Source organism: Scyliorhinus canicula, chromosome 1 (genome assembly GCF_902713615.1).
Source record: "Scyliorhinus canicula chromosome 1, sScyCan1.1, whole genome shotgun sequence".
Classification (NCBI taxonomy): Eukaryota; Metazoa; Chordata; class Chondrichthyes; order Carcharhiniformes; family Scyliorhinidae; genus Scyliorhinus; species Scyliorhinus canicula.
Window position 1 is genome coordinate 234,068,506 of NC_052146.1, and position 15,446 is coordinate 234,083,951.

Sequence of the window (15,446 nt, forward strand, 5' to 3'; positions counted from 1 at the left end):
TCCCCCGTATTTCCACCATGGTAAACGATATCGCAAAATACAAAGTCTTCTCCACTGTGGACCTTAAGTCCGCTTACCACCAGCTCCCCCTCCGTGCGAGTGACCGCAAATACACCACGTTTGAGGCAGATGGGCGTCTCTACCACTTCCTTTAGGTTCCATTTGGTGTAACAAATGGGGTCTCAGTCTTCCAACGGGAGATGGACCGAATGGTCGACAAGTACGGATTACGGGCTACCTTCCCGTATCTTGATAATGTCACCATCTGTGGCCACAATCAGCAGGACCATGACGCCAACCTCCAGAAATTCCTCCAAACCGCAAAACTCCTTAGCCTCACATACAATAAGGATAAGTGCGTCTTTAGCACCGACCGTCTAGCCATCCTCGGCTACGTAGTGCGTAACGGAGTGATAGGCCCCGACCCCGAACGCATGCGGCCCCTGATGGAACTCCCTCTCCCCAACTCCCTCAAATCCCTCAAACGCTGCCTGGGTTTCTTCGCTTACTACGCCCAATGGGTTCCCAATTACGCTGACAAGGCCCGTCCCCTCATTAAAGCAGAATATGTTTTAAAAGGTGTGAAACTTGCTGATGTTCAAAGGACTTGGATATACTCATGTAATGAGCACAGGACGTTAACATATAGGTACAGCAAGCAATTAGGAAGGTGAAAAGCACGTTGGCATTTAATGCAAGGGGACTTGAGTACAGGAATAAAGTCTTGATGCAATCATGCAGGCTTTGGCGAGGCCATATCTGGGAGTAATCCACAGGCAGAATCATGTGGGGTTGATGGGCATCTTGGTCATGGTTGGAGAGCTGCGAGGGCCCAGAATTGCCTCTTTTCAGGAGGTTCTACTGCATCATGTGCCCATTTGACAGGCCAGCAGCAGGCCTTCTGCAGGGCAGTTGTCCCACCCGCTGAAAACTGCAGACCACTCAAAGGCCAGTGGTTCTATTAACTGGCACGAAGGAGGCAGTAGCTGCTAACGATATGACACTCACCAAAGGCCTAGGGTTGCTCCTGGATCCCTAGCCAAATATGAATAATGGGGTCACAGGGGCAGGAGTTGTGGGGGAGGATGGGAAAGGGAAATTGGCAGCAAGCTCGCGGCCCCCCCCCCCCCCACCCTCCACCTTACTGATGCCAGGTCCCTTGATCAGGCACCAGGTGGAGTACCCTTTCACAAGGGTACTCCACCCCCAAACCCTGCATGGGTTTGCTTGTCACACTCGTCATATGGCGAGCCCCCTACTTGATGGCTGGGGAGGTCCTTAACTGGCCATTAATTGCCCCTTAAGAAGTTCAATTATCAATGAGGCAGGAAGGCTGTCCATGGGTGTTCCCACCATGGACCTAATCAGGATGGGAGAGAGAATGGATGCACTATCATTGAATATATTTAAGGTTGAGATAGATTTTAGGTTTCAGGGAATCATGGGATGTGAGGGGCAGGCAGAAAAGTGATGTGAAGGCCAATGATTGGCCATGATTGTATTGAATAGTGGAGAAGGCATGAGGTGCCTTATGGTGCATCTCTGCTCCTATTTTGTATGTTCTTATGTGTTCACTGTACTAGTAAAGACCTTAATTGGTCTGTAGATACCCAGATGTAGAGACAGATTGGGCTGCATTTTAATTTACAGGTACGCAGGGAGCTAGTGCAGGAGCTGAAAACACGTTTTCCCGCTGGCGTAAAATGACAGAGGGATTTTTCGCTGCCGGCCATTGTACTGATATGCAGTAACAGTGTATATAACAAGTGTAGATGGCCTCCGAACACTAGGTGTCATGTTATCAAGCGATGTTGTAAGGATTGAGGATCCTAATGGATGGTCTAGAGAAGCTACTGTACGTCAAGAGGCAGGTCCAAGGTCATACACGGTAATGACAGAACAAGGACAGATTTTGAGAAGAAATGGTCGGGCACTATTGAAAACAAAAGTACCTGCTCAAGGGCAGCAGGGTAGCATGGTGGTTAGCATACATGCTTCACAGCTCCAGGGTCCCAGGTTCGATTCCCGGCTGGGTCACTGTCTGTGTGGAGTCTGCACGTCCTCCCCCTGTGTGCGTGGGTTTCCTCCGGGTGCTCCGGTTTCCTCCCACAGTCCAAAGATGTGCGGGTTAGGTGGATTGGCCATGCTAAATTGCCCGTAGTGTCCTAATAAAAGTAAGGTTAAGGGGGGTGGGGGGTTGTTGGGTTACGGGTATAGGGTGGATACGTGAGTTTGAGTAGGGTGATCATGGCTTGGCACAACATTGAGGGCCGAAGGGCCTGTTCTGTGCTGTACTGTTCTATACAGCAAGGCAATAGTGTTAGTGCACACTTCTGACAAACTGAACCAACACAAACATTGAAAGGGTCAGATTTGAACAGATGTTCATAACAGTGACACAACCTTATCTGACACACCGACATGTTAAAAGTAGTAACATCGGTTCACTAAGCATACCAAGGTTGAGAAGGCCGACCAGGGAGATAAAGAACGGCTGAATTTGTGATTGGACAATAAAATTTGTTAATTGCATAAAGTACATTGTTACTCATATCATGTGTATTGTTTGTAGAAATGATGTGTAGTATGTTTTAAAAATCTCAAGAAAAGGGGATGTAATGATATGCAGTAACAGTGTATATAACAGTGTAAATAACAAGTGTATATGGCCTCCGACCACTAGGTGTCATGCAAGAGGAATAGGACACTAAAACCGGACAAAACAACAGTCTTGATCAGAGTTACAGGAGCTGTTCGTAGCAAGGTTAGAAGCTCCACAGTTAGGTTCGCAATAGTTTTGCCTCACCAGTTTATTCAACATTAAATCACTAGTCTTGAACAAAATACTCTGTTGAACACTCATTCATTTATTATCATACTATATGAACATAACAGCTACCATGACAAGTCGTAATTCCCACTTGAAGTCAGGGTGACATTGATTTGTATCCTACTAGTGGGATGCAGATGAAGGCCTAACCAGAGTTGTCCCCCTCCATCCTGCCCAATTGCCCACCTCACCAACGGGTAATCACATTGGCCCAGAACATGTCTTGACCAATATGGTGTGCACATGGTTGGCACAACATCGTGGGCTGAAGGGCCTGTACTGTGCTGTACTGTTCTATTTGGCGCTTACCTGAAGAAAGTCTGGGAAAGATTGCAGAGATCCAAAGAGATAATGGAGACTTCAATGACCAGACCCTGGAACTCCACATGTATCAGCGGGTTGGTGGAGCATCAGCCACGTGGATATTCTCTGCTCAGCGGCATCAAGGATGAGGTTGTTCTGGGGTCAGCAGCTTCCCCGGGATTCAGACCATCAAACTGCAGCTTCCCCAGGGTCCCCATCATAAAACTGCAGCTTCCCATCATCAAACTGCAGCTTCCCCAGGGTCCCCATCATCAAACTGCAGCTTCCCCAGGGTCCCCATCATAAAACTGCAGATTCCCATCATCAAACTGCAGCTTCCCCAGGGTCCCAATCATCAAACTGCAGCTTCCCTAGGGTCCCCATCATAAAACTGCAGCTTCCCCAGGATCCCCATCATCAAACTGCAGCTTCCCCAGGGTCCCCATCATCAAACTGCAGCTTCCCCAGGGTCCCCATCATCAAAATGCAGCTTCCCCAGGGTCCCCATCATAAAACTGCAGCTTCCCCAGGATCCCCATCATCAAACTGCAGCTTCCCCAGGGTCCCCATCATCAAACTGCAGCTTCCCCAGGGTCCCAATCATCAAACTGCAGCTTCCCCCAGGGTTCAGACCATCAAACTGCAGCTTCCCCAGGGTCCCAATCATCAAACTGCAGCTTCCCCAGGGTCCCCATTATCAAACTGCAGCTTCCCCAGGGTCCCCATCATCAAACTGCAGCTTCCCCAGGGTCCCCATCATAAAACTGCAGCTTCGCTAGGGTCCCAATCATCAAGCTGCAGCTTCCCCAGGGTCCCCATCATCAAACTGCAGCTTCCCCAGGGTCCCAATCATCAAACTGCAGCTTCCGCAGGGTCCCCATCATCAAACTGCAGCATTCCCAGGGTCCCCATCATCAAACTGCAGCTTCCCCAGGGTACCCATGATCAAACTGCAGCTTCTCCAGGGTCCCCATCATCAAACTGCAGCTTCCCCAGGGTACCCATCATCAAACTGCAGCTTCCCCAGGGTCCCCATCATCAAACTGCAGCTTCCCCAGGGTTCCCATCATCAAACTGCAGCTTCCCCAGGGTCCCAATCATCAAACTGCAGCTTCCCCAGTGTCCCAATCATCAAACTGCAGCTTCCCCAAGGTCCCCATCATCAAACTGCTGCTTCTCCAGGGTTCAGATCATCAAACTGCAGCTTCTCCAGGGTTCAGATCATAAAACTGCAGCTTCCCCAGGGTCCCCATCATCAAACTGCAGCTTCCCCCAGGGTTCAGACCATCAAACTGCAGCTTCCCCAGGGTCCCAATCATCAAACTGCAGCTTCCCCAGGGTCCCCATCATCAAACTGCAGCTTCCCCAGGGTCCCCATCATCAAACTGCAGCTTCCCCAGGGTCCCCATCATCAAACTGCAGCTTCCCCAGGGTCCCCATCATCAAACTGCAGCTTCCCCAGGGTCCCCATCATCAAACTGCAACTTCCCCAGGGTTCAGACCATCAAACTGCAGCTTCCCCAGGGTCCCAATCATCAAACTGCAGCTTCCCCGGGGTCCCAATCATCAAACTGCAGCTTTCCCAGGGTTCAGATCATCAAACTGCAGCTTCCCCAGGGTCCCCATCATCAAACTGCAGCTTCCCCAGGGTCCCCATCATCAAACTGCAGCTTCCCCAGGGTCCCCATCATAAAACTGCAGCTTCGCTAGGGTCCCAATCATCAAGCTGCAGCTTCCCCAGGGTCCCAATCATCAAACTGCAGCTTCCGCAGGGTCCCCATCATCAAACTGCAGTATTCCCAGGGTCCCCATCATCAAACTGCAGCTTCCCCAGGGTACCCATCATCAAACTGCAGCTTCTCCAGGGTTCAGACCATCAAACTGCAGCTTCCCCAGGGTCCCAATCATCAAACTGCAGCTTCCCCAGGGTCCCCATTATCAAACTGCAGCTTCCCCAGGGTCCCCATCATCAAACTGCAGCTTCCCCAGGGTCCCCATCATAAAACTGCAGCTTCGCTAGGGTCCCAATCATCAAGCTGCAGCTTCCCCAGGGTCCCCATCATCAAACTGCAGCTTCCCCAGGGTCCCAATCATCAAACTGCAGCTTCCGCAGGGTCCCCATCATCAAACTGCAGCATTCCCAGGGTCCCCATCATCAAACTGCAGCTTCCCCAGGGTACCCATCATCAAACTGCAGCTTCCCCAGGGTCCCCATCATCAAACTGCAGCTTCCCCAGGGTTCCCATCATCAAACTGCAGCTTCCCCAGGGTCCCAATCATCAAACTGCAGCTTCCGCAGGGTCCCCATCATCAAACTGCAGCATTCCCAGGGTCCCCATCATCAAACTGCAGCTTCCCCAGGGTACCCATCATCAAACTGCAGCTTCCCCAGGGTCCCCATCATCAAACTGCAGCTTCCCCAGGGTTCCCATCATCAAACTGCAGCTTCCCCAGGGTCCCAATCATCAAACTGCAGCTTCCCCAGTGTCCCAATCATCAAACTGCAGCTTCCCCAAGGTCCCCATCATCAAACTGCTGCTTCTCCAGGGTTCAGATCATCAAACTGCAGCTTCCCCAGGGTCCCCATCATCAAACTGCAGCTTCCCCAGGGTCCCCATCATCAAACTGCAGCTTCCCCCAGGGTTCAGACCATCAAACTGCAGCTTCCCCAGGGTCCCAATCATCAAACTGCAGCTTCCCCAGGGTCCCCATCATCAAACTGCAGCTTCCCCAGGGTCCCCATTATCAAACTGCAGCTTCCCCAGGGTCCCCATCATCAAACTGCAGCTTCCCCAGGGTCCCCATCATCAAACTGCAGCTTCCCCAGGGTCCCCATCATCAAACTGCAACTTCCCCAGGGTTCAGACCATCAAACTGCAGCTTCCCCAGGGTCCCAATCATCAAACTGCAGCTTCCCCGGGGTCCCAATCATCAAACTGCAGCTTCCCCAGGGTTCAGATCATCAAACTGCAGCTTCTCCAGGGTCCCCATCATCAAACTGCAGCTTCCCCAGGGTCCCCATCATCAAACTGCAGCTTCCCCAGGGTCCCCATCGTAAAACTGCAGCTTCGCTAGGGTCCCAATCATCAAGCTGCAGCTTCCCCAGGGTCCCAATCATCAAACTGCAGCTTCCGCAGGGTCCCCATCATCAAACTGCAGCATTCCCAGGGTCCCCATCATCAAACTGCAGATTCCCCAGGGTACCCATGATCAAACTGCAGCTTCTCCAGGGTCCCCATCATCAAACTGCAGCTTCCCCAGGGTACCCATCATCAAACTGCAGCTTCCCCAGGGTCCCCATCATCAAACTGCAGCTTCCCCAGGGTTCCCATCATCAAACTGCAGCTTCCCCAGGGTCCCAATCATCAAACTGCAGCTTCCCCAGTGTCCCAATCATCAAACTGCAGCTTCCCCAAGGTCCCCATCATCAAACTGCTGCTTCTCCAGGGTTCAGATCATCAAACTGCAGCTTCTCCAGGGTTCAGATCATAAAACTGCAGCTTCCCCAGGGTCCCCATCATCAAACTGCAGCTTCCCCCAGGGTTCAGACCATCAAACTGCAGCTTCCCCAGGGTCCCAATCATCAAACTGCAGCTTCCCCAGGGTCCCCATCATCAAACTGCAGCTTCCCCAGGGTCCCCATTATCAAACTGCAGCTTCCCCAGGGTCCCCATCATCAAACTGCAGCTTCCCCAGGGTCCCCATCATCAAACTGCAGCTTCCCCAGGGTCCCCATCATCAAACTGCAACTTCCCCAGGGTTTAGACCATCAAACTGCAGCTTCCCCAGGGCCCCCATCATCAAATTGCAGCTTCCCCAGGGTCCCAATCATCAAACTGCAGCTTCCGCCGGGTTCCCATCATCAAACTGCAGCTTCTCCAGGGTCCCCATCATCAAACTGCAGCTTCCCCAGGGCCCCCATCATCAAAATGCAGCTTCCCCAGGGTCCCCATCATCAAACTGCAGCTTCCCCAGGGTCCCAATCATCAAGCTGCAGCTTCCCCAGGGTCCCAATCATCAAGCTGCAGCTTCCCCAGGGTCCCCATCATCAAACTGCAGCTTCCCCCAGGGTTCAGACCATCAAACTGCAGCTTCCCAGGGTCCCAATCATCAAACTGCAGCTTCCCCAGGGTCCCCATCATCAAACTGCAGCTTCCCCAGGGTCCCCATTATCAAACTGCAGCTTCCCCAGGGTCCCCATCATCAAACTGCAGCTTCCCCAGGGTCCCCATCATCAAACTGCAGCTTCCCCAGGGTCCCCATCATCAAACTGCAACTTCCCCAGGGTTCAGACCATCAAACTGCAGCTTCCCCAGGGTCCCAATCATCAAACTGCAGCTTCCCCGGGGTCCCAATCATCAAACTGCAGCTTTCCCAGGGTTCAGATCATCAAACTGCAGCTTCCCCAGGGTCCCCATCATCAAACTGCAGCTTCCCCAGGGTCCCCATCATCAAACTGCAGCTTCCCCAGGGTCCCCATCATAAAACTGCAGCTTCGCTAGGGTCCCAATCATCAAGCTGCAGCTTCCCCAGGGTCCCAATCATCAAACTGCAGCTTCCGCAGGGTCCCCATCATCAAACTGCAGTATTCCCAGGGTCCCCATCATCAAACTGCAGCTTCCCCAGGGTACCCATCATCAAACTGCAGCTTCTCCAGGGTTCAGACCATCAAACTGCAGCTTCCCCAGGGTCCCAATCATCAAACTGCAGCTTCCCCAGGGTCCCCATTATCAAACTGCAGCTTCCCCAGGGTCCCCATCATCAAACTGCAGCTTCCCCAGGGTCCCCATCATAAAACTGCAGCTTCGCTAGGGTCCCAATCATCAAGCTGCAGCTTCCCCAGGGTCCCCATCATCAAACTGCAGCTTCCCCAGGGTCCCAATCATCAAACTGCAGCTTCCGCAGGGTCCCCATCATCAAACTGCAGCATTCCCAGGGTCCCCATCATCAAACTGCAGCTTCCCCAGGGTACCCATGATCAAACTGCAGCTTCTCCAGGGTCCCCATCATCAAACTGCAGCTTCCCCAGGGTACCCATCATCAAACTGCAGCTTCCCCAGGGTCCCCATCATCAAACTGCAGCTTCCCCAGGGTTCCCATCATCAAACTGCAGCTTCCCCAGGGTCCCAATCATCAAACTGCAGCTTCCCCAGTGTCCCAATCATCAAACTGCAGCTTCCCCAAGGTCCCCATCATCAAACTGCTGCTTCTCCAGGGTTCAGATCATCAAACTGCAGCTTCCCCAGGGTCCCCATCATCAAACTGCAGCTTCCCCAGGGTCCCCATCATCAAACTGCAGCTTCCCCCAGGGTTCAGACCATCAAACTGCAGCTTCCCCAGGGTCCCAATCATCAAAATGCAGCTTCCCCAGGGTCCCAATCATCAAACTGCAGCTTCCCCAGGGTTCAGATCATCAAACTGCAGCTTCCCCAGGGTCCCAATCATCAAACTGCAGCTTCCCCAGGGTTCCCATCATCAAACTTCAGCTTCCCCAGGATTCCCATCATTAAACTTCAGCTTCCCCAGGGTCCCAATCATCAAACTGCAGCTTCCCCAGGGTCCCAATCATCAAACTGCAGCTTCCCTAGGGTCTCCATCATCAAACTGCAGCTTCCCCAGGATTCCCATCATTAAACTTCAGCTTCCCCAGGGTTCAGATCATCAAACTGCAGCTTCCCCAGGGTCCCAATCATCAAACTGCAGCTTCCCCAGGGTCCCCATCATCAAACTGCAGCTTCCCCAGGGTACCCATCATCAAACTGCAGCTTCCCCAGGGTCCCAATCATCAAACTGCAGCTTCCCTAGGGTTCAGATCATCAAACTGCAGCTTCTCCAGGGTCCCAATCATCAAACTGCAGCTCCCCAGGGTCCCCATCATCAAACTGCAGCTTCCCCAGCGTCCCCATCATCAAACTGTAGCTTCTCCAGGGTCCCCATCATCAAACTGCAGCTTCCCCAGGGTCCCAATCATCAAACTGCAGCTTCCCCAGAGTTCAGACCATCAAACTGCAGCTTCCCCAGGGTTCAGACCATCAAACTGCAGCTTCCCCAGGGCCCCCATCATCAAACTGCGGCTTCCCCAGGGACCCAATCATCAAACTGCAGCTTCCCCAGGGTCCCAATCATCAAACTGCAGCTTCCCCAGTGTTCAGACCATCAAACTGCAGCTTCCCCGGGGTCCCCATCATCAAACTGCAGTTTCCCCGGGGTCCCAATCATCAAACTACAGCTTCCCCAGGGTCCCAATCATCAAACTGCAGCTTCCCCAGGGTCTCCATCATCAAACTGCAGCTTCCCCAGGGTTCCCATCATCAAACTTCAGCTTCCCCAGGGTTCAGACCATCAAACTGCAGCTTCCCCAGGGTCCCCATCATCAAACTGCAGCTTCCCCAGGGTCCCAATCATCAAACTGTAGCTTCCCCAGGGTCCCCATCATCAAACTGCAGCTTCCCCAGGGTCCCAATCGTCAAACTGCAGCTTCCCCAGGGTTCAGATCATCAAACTGCAGCTTCCCCAGCGTCCCAATCATCAAACTGCAGCTTCCCCGGCGTCCCCATCATCAAACTGCAGCTTCCCCGGGGTCCCAATCATCAAACTGCAGCTTCTCCAGGGTCCCAATCATCAAACTGCAGCTCCCCAGGGTCCCCATCATCGAACCGCAGCTTCTCCAGGGTTCCCTCAAACTGCATCTTCCCCAGGGTCCCAATCGTCAAACTGCAGCTTCTCCAGGGTCCCCATCATCAAACTGCAGCTTCCCCAGGGTCCCGATCATCAAACTGCAGCTTCCCCAGGGTCCCCATCATCAAACTGCAGCTTCCCCAGGGTCCCAATCATCAAACTGTAGCTTCCCCAGGGTCCCCATCATCCAACTGCAGCTTCCCCAGGGTCCCAATCATCAAACTGCAGCTTCCCCAGGGTTCAGATCATCAAACTGCAGCTTCCCCAGCGTCCCAATCATCAAACTGCAGCTTCCCCGGCGTCCCCATCATCAAACTGCAGCTTCCCCGGGGTCCCAATCATCAAACTGCAGCTTCTCCAGGGTCCCAATCATCAAACTGCAGCTCCCCAGGGTCCCCATCATCGAACCGCAGCTTCTCCAGGGTTCCCTCAAACTGCATCTTCCCCAGGGTCCCAATCATCAAACTGCAGCTTCCCTAGGGTCCCCATCATCAAACTGCAGCTTCCCCAGGGTCCCGATCATCAAACTGCAGCTTCCCCAGAGTTCAGACCATCAAACTGCAGCTTCCCCAAGGTCCCCATCATCAAACTGCAGCTTCCCCAGGGTCCCCATCATCAAACTGCAGCTTCCCCAGGGTCCCCATCATCAAACTGCAGCTTCCCCAGGGTCCCCATCATCAAACTGCAGTTTCCCCAGGGTCCCAATCATCAAACTGCAGCTTCCCCGGGGTCCCCATCATCAAACTGCAGCTACCCCAGGGTCCCAATCATCAAACTGCAGCTTCCCCAGGGTCCCAATCATCAAACTGTAGCTTCCCCAGGGTCCCCATCATCAAACTGCAGCTTCCCCAGGGTCCCAATCGTCAAACTGCAGCTTCCCCAGGGTTCAGATCATCAAACTGCAGCTTCCCCAGCGTCCCAATCATCAAACTGCAGCTTCCCCGGCGTCCCCATCATCAAACTGCAGCTTCCCCGGGGTCCCAATCATCAAACTGCAGCTTCTCCAGGGTCCCAATCATCAAACTGCAGCTCCCCAGGGTCCCCATCATCGAACCGCAGCTTCTCCAGGGTTCCCTCAAACTGCATCTTCCCCAGGGTCCCAATCGTCAAACTGCAGCTTCTCCAGGGTCCCCATCATCAAACTGCAGCTTCCCCAGGGTCCCGATCATCAAACTGCAGCTTCCCCAGGGTCCCCATCATCAAACTGCAGCTTCCCCAGGGTCCCAATCATCAAACTGTAGCTTCCCCAGGGTCCCCATCATCCAACTGCAGCTTCCCCAGGGTCCCCATCATCAAACTGCAGCTTCCCCAGGGTCCCCATCATCAAACTGCAGCTTCCCCAGGGTCCCCATCATCAAACTGCAGCTTCCCCAGGGTCCCAATCATCAAACTGCAGCTTCCCCAGGGTTCAGATCATCAAACTGCAGCTTCCCCAGCGTCCCAATCATCAAACTGCAGCTTCCCCGGCGTCCCTATCATCAAACTGCAGCTTCCCCGGGGTCCCAATCATCAAACTGCAGCTTCTCCAGGGTCCCAATCATCAAACTGCAGCTCCCCAGGGTCCCCATCATCGAACCGCAGCTTCTCCAGGGTTCCCTCAAACTGCATCTTCCCCAGGGTCCCAATCATCAAACTGCAGCTTCCCCAGGGTCCCCATCATCAAACTGCAGCTTCCCCAGGGTCCCGATCATCAAACTGCAGCTTCCCCAGAGTTCAGACCATCAAACTGCAGCTTCCCCAAGGTCCCCATCATCAAACTGCAGCTTCCCCAGGGTCCCCATCATCAAACTGCAGCTTCCCCAGGGTCCCCATCATCAAACTGCAGCTTCCCCAGGGTCCCCATCATCAAACTGCAGTTTCCCCAGGGTCCCAATCATCAAACTGCAGCTTCCCCGGGGTCCCCATCATCAAACTGCAGCTACCCCAGGGTCCCAATCATCAAACTGCAGCTTCCCCAGGGTCCCAATCATCAAACTGTAGCTTCCCCAGGGTCCCCATCATCAAACTGCAGCTTCCCCAGGGTCCCAATCGTCAAACTGCAGCTTCCCCAGGGTCCCAATCATCAAACTGCAGCTCCCCAGGGTCCCCATCATCGAACCGCAGCTTCTCCAGGGTTCCCTCAAACTGCATCTTCCCCAGGGTCCCAATCGTCAAACTGCAGCTTCTCCAGGGTCCCCATCATCAAACTGCAGCTTCCCCAGGGTCCCGATCATCAAACTGCAGCTTCCCCAGGGTCCCCATCATCAAACTGCAGCTTCCCCAGGGTCCCAATCATCAAACTGTAGCTTCCCCAGGGTCCCCATCATCCAACTGCAGCTTCCCCAGGGTCCCAATCATCAAACTGCAGCTTCCCCAGGGTTCAGATCATCAAACTGCAGCTTCCCCAGCGTCCCAATCATCAAACTGCAGCTTCCCCGGCGTCCCTATCATCAAACTGCAGCTTCCCCGGGGTCCCAATCATCAAACTGCAGCTTCTCCAGGGTCCCAATCATCAAACTGCAGCTCCCCAGGGTCCCCATCATCGAACCGCAGCTTCTCCAGGGTTCCCTCAAACTGCATCTTCCCCAGGGTCCCAATCATCAAACTGCAGCTTCCCCAGGGTCCCCATCATCAAACTGCAGCTTCCCCAGGGTCCCGATCATCAAACTGCAGCTTCCCCAGAGTTCAGACCATCAAACTGCAGCTTCCCCAAGGTCCCCATCATCAAACTGCAGCTTCCCCAGGGTCCCCATCATCAAACTGCAGCTTCCCCAGGGTCCCCATCATCAAACTGCAGCTTCCCCAGGGTCCCAATCATCAAACTGCAGCTTCCCCAGGGTCCCCATCATCAAACTGCAGCTTCCCCAGGGTCCCCATCATCAAACTGCAGCTTCCCCAGGGTCCCCATCATCAAACTGCAGTTTCCCCAGGGTCCCAATCATCAAACTGCAGCTTCCCCGGGGTCCCCATCATCAAACTGCAGCTACCCCAGGGTCCCAATCATCAAACTGCAGCTTCCCCAGGGTCCCCATCATCAAACTGCAGCTTCCCCAGGGTCCCCATCATCAAACTGCAGCTTCCCCAGGGTCCCCATCATCAAACTGCAGCTTCCCCAGTGTTGCCATCATCAAACTGCAGCTTCTCCAGGGTCCCCATCATCAAACTGCAGCTTTTGTCAGGTTTCAGATCAAATCCATGGCACTATTTTGAAGAAAACAGGAGAATTATCCTGAGTCTATATTGATCTCTCCATCAGCAGCACAAAACAAGACTTGGGGGTTCCGGATCTATTCATGATCACATTGCCATTTGTGACAGTTTTCTGTGTCCCTTCTGTTCCTACATTAAAACAGTGACTACACTTCGAAACCACCTCATTTGCAGTTAGGTACTTTGAGATTTCTGATAATCGTGAAAGGCATTATATAAAAGCATGTATTTCTTTATGCCCTACTTCCTCCAAGTCCAACGTGCCTGTGGTGTGGTGACCAAAACTGCACAAGGAACTTCAGATGTGGTCCAACATGGGCATTGTAGACTGGAATTATGACTTGAATTCTGACTTTTATCCCCTTGTATTCTCATCCTCTGAATATCAAGGCCAGGATTTGTCATAATATACATCCAGGTATATGATGGTGTGAAGACAGGCAGTGATTGACACACAGGATGACCAGTGAGCACAAAGAATGCAGCAACCAATCACCAGACAGGACACGACCACTATAAAACCAGAGGGCACTAGTTTTCCCGCTCTCTCGGAATCCAGCCTCTGAGACAGTCAGAGCTCGTGAGCAGCAACTAGAACAAACACCATGTGGTAGTCAGATAGTCTGGTCAGGTTAGCCTCAGGTCTCCAGTCAAGTCAGCATAGTGTCAACCCACAGTTAAAGCATGTATTATAGTTAAGTGTTCAATAAAATCGAGTTGCATTTCTTTAAGTGTTGGAAGCCTGTCTCTCTCACTACTGCAGCAAACGCAGTCCTCGTAGACCTAGCTTACCCAACACATCAGGATTGACTGTCTGGGGAGTTTGCACTTTCTCCCCGGCTCTGTGTGGGTTTCCATCAGGTGCTCCGGTTTCCTCCCACAGTCCAAAGATATGTAAGTTAGGTGAATTCACCATGCTAAGTTGCCCTTAGTGTCCAAATGTTAGGTGATGTTACAGGGATATGGCGAGGGATTGGACCTCGGTAGGGCACTCTATCAGAGCAGGTGCAGACTCAATGGATTGAATGTCCTCATTCTGTACTGCAGGGATTCTATGCTGAGCAATTCAGCTTTGAACTTCTATGATTCCATTAGTCCTTTCTGTACCTGCTCATGAAATTTGAATGCTCTGTGTACCTGGACCCGCACGTCTCTCTGTCTCTACTGCTTTTAGTTTTTTCCGATTGAGATAGCGCTCTGTTCCATCCTTTATCGGCTCAAGATAGGTAGCCTTACATGCGTTCACATTAAAACCCATTTGCGACAGCCTTTTCACATTACCTATTAATATGTCTTTGTACTTTTACACTGTCATTAACTGTGCTTAGAATGCCACCTGGCTTTGTGGGGCATCATTATCAAATTTACATGTGTGGCTTTCTATCGTATCATATCATCTGAGTCATTAATATATATGGTGTATAGTTGAGGCCCTCTTAGAGATCATTGTAGGACACCACTCATCCCCTAAACCAGGTCAGTAATTTACCTTCAGTTCTGTGGACTTTAACTTTGGCTAACGGTCCCACACGTGGGACTTTACCAAGGCGTTTTGGAAGTCCATACAAATAATATCCACAGACATTCCCCTATCCACCTCTAGATCTATCTCAGTACCTGAAGTACATCTTCACCATACTCATGATTTGTTCAATGGCACCTCTGGTGGCAATAACATTCCTGAGCTTCATTTCTCAGGCTTCTGATCGGCACCATCAGCCACATTTAAAGTGGATATCCACTATCTCCAAGCAACCATTCGGTAACTTTGATTCCAAATGTGAAGGCAGCTGGGAAGATGGACTGCTCCAGGAGCGAAGCATCATAATTGCTACCTGGAAATCTTGTACAAACCTGCATAAAGATCATTTTGTGGTTGCACACCAGATGTGCACTGACGGAGTGGAAGTCATTGCAGTTGACAAATACACCTGGCTGATCTGGGTATGTCTTAGTTGCCAAATATGCAGTTCATGACACATATAGATATGTCCATGATTCTGGTCTTTAATGCTCTTCTCCTGGAGAAGCTCATCCTTCTTCCACACTTGGAAGCAGAGTTATTGACTGCAAATTTGTGCTGGTGTCATTGTGGCAAAGTTGGCATAATTTTAAAAATATATATTTTTATACAAGGCATTTTTACTTACACACAAAATCTCTGAAGAACAAAACAACTCAGTAAGCAACCACAATCTGCCCGCCCCTTGACACCAACCCCCCCCCTCCACATCCTGCCTTCCCCATTTTAACCCCCATACCGCCCCCCCCCCCCCCCTTGCTGCCCCCTCAATCCTCCATGAAGAAATCGATAAATGGCTTTCGCACCGGGTGAACCCCTCTTCCTGCAAATTGCACCCGGGTGAACTCCATCCGCCTCCGGGTGAACCCCTCTTCCACCTATAGATGAACCCTCTTCTGACCCTCACAGAGTGAATGTAATCTT